The 2124-nt window shown below is 36.4% G+C and overlaps 1 long non-coding RNA gene across 1 annotated transcript; it reads left to right on the top strand.

Moving 5' to 3' along the window:
• The first annotated feature begins 252 nt into the window (after positions 1-252).
• Positions 253-1262, top strand: LOC147516286 (uncharacterized). Its single transcript, XR_015213634.1, has 2 exons — positions 253-566; positions 861-1262. It is a non-coding gene; the product is annotated as an uncharacterized LOC147516286 (long non-coding RNA).
• Positions 1263-2124: the final 862 nt, after the last annotated feature.

The following is a 2124-nucleotide window of genomic DNA, read 5'->3' as shown; positions in this document are numbered from 1 at the left end:
CTTAACCCAGTACCAATTCAAGTTGTAGCCTGTGTTTGTTTGTTTACTCTGCAAATTTGTAAACTTTTCCTAGTTGAATCCAAGTAGACCTCGAAATAGTAGAAAGCGAGGTAGGTGTTTCGACCACCAAAAGCCTATAAATTAAATACGCAAATCTACTAAAAAATTTTTGTCGTATGATATTGCACAAGGGTGTAATATGGAACTTTGTACTTATTCAAATCTTTTTGGTATTTGATTTTACTTAGAAAAGCTGCGGCGACATATTCAATGGTAATAAGGGGCTTAGGTTTGCTGCTATTGGAGCTAATAGCTGAAGGATTGGGAGTCGGATCAAGTTATTTCGAAGAGGAGCTAAGCAAAATCTAATTGTTGGCAATCAATCATTATCCACCATGCCCTGATCCGAGTTTAACACTCGGTTTACCAAAGCATAGTGACCCAAACTACTCACTCTACTTCTTCAAGGGGACGTCTCTGGACTTCAAGTGCTAAATGAAGCAGAATGGATTGCTGTGGAACCTCTTCCTAGTGCATTTACCATAAACTTAGGCCACCTATTACAGGTAAATTTCTAATACACTAATAACCATAAGAATATCTAAGTATACATTATGACCACGAGTTATACATGTAGGCGACATTAATCTGTTACAATTCCTCTAATGTCGTAACATTATTTTCAAAAGACGTGATCAATTTTTCCGGTGTGGCCAACTACCAAAAAATGTCAAAATTTGAGCATTAAAAGAATACACATGAAGAAGTGAGGCTAAAGTTTGACATCACTAGCTAGATAGAATGATATATATCTTAAATACCAATTACAAACTTGTATTATCCGTGTATCTCCAATGCAGATTATCAGCAATGGGAAGCTAAAGAGTGCTGAACACCGAGTTGTGACTAATTCAAAGGTTGCTCGAACATCAATTGCAATTTTCATTTACCCTTCAATGGATTGCACCATACAACCTGCAGAAGAACTTGTTGATGAATTAAATCCACCAAAATACGGAGTTTTCAAATTCCAAGAGTTTCTTCAAGTGTATGTTTCATTGACTCCTGATTGGGAACACTTTCTGAAGCAATTTCAACGCGAATGTTGGGAATAATAAGTCTACTGAAGCAATATTTTCTATTAGACCATTTTCTGCTCTAGGCATTGCTGGTGCTGGTTTGTTGCACGAAAATGTATTGTAGTTCTCTCTTTGCTTGATTAGCTACTTTGGCTAAACCAATAACTCGCTTTTGTAGTTGCCTTTCAGTATTTCCTTCATGAAAGAGTTCTTATTGTTAAACAGGGAGTGACTCTTAGGGACAGAACTGAGAAGTTTGGCAATCACTAATAAATAAATAAAGAAAGAAAGAAAGAAAATAATAATAATTAAGATACTGATATTTAGTAGCAAGGCAATCACAGGATATTGTGAGGACACTAGAAAGACGGCAGACGCTTCAGTTGTTAAAAATTTAAGAATGGGATGGTGGATATTCCGGCGTAAGGTGAAAGTGTGAACCACTAAAATTTATTAAGTTCCACAGGAACTATAAACGATAGCTACTTCGTATTTCGTACTGACTAGTACAACAAGGGAAATGGATTGCTGCTTCATACTTAATTAGCCGCATGGACTTCAAAATGTTGAAGTGTGCTGGTATGAAGGCTCCGAGAGTAGAAATGATTAGAAATTGCCGATATGTGAATGGGACATAAAGAGGAATATGGTCATTTCTAGCCACCAGTAAAGGCGCGGGCTTAATTTCAGCATCGAAAGAGGGTGTATAGAAAGTTGGTATTGAAATTCTTCGTTTCGTGGAATTAGTTATTGCTCGATGCACCAGACTCCTGTATTCTCCATTGCTTATCACCTGTAAAAAAGAATTGTAAATTACTAATGAATGAGATATTAGTGATGATAATGTGACAGTTATATGAAATAGCCAGGTGCGCGCTATTACCTACAATTGATCACCAATGTTGACAAAGAATGCTCGGTCAAGTGAAGGTGTGACACCCCAAAATCTTTGTTCATTAGCCGGCCGGTCTAATTAACAGAAATATCCAGAGTCTCAATAATAAAATCCAAAAATTTCAAAAGAGAAATAAATCAACATTAAAAT

This window comes from Coptis chinensis, chromosome 2 (genome assembly GCF_015680905.1).
Source record: "Coptis chinensis isolate HL-2020 chromosome 2, ASM1568090v1, whole genome shotgun sequence".
NCBI classification, from domain to species: domain Eukaryota; kingdom Viridiplantae; phylum Streptophyta; class Magnoliopsida; order Ranunculales; family Ranunculaceae; genus Coptis; species Coptis chinensis.
The sequence above is the reverse complement of the archived record's forward strand: the minus strand, read 5'-3'. Positions and strand labels throughout refer to the sequence as shown.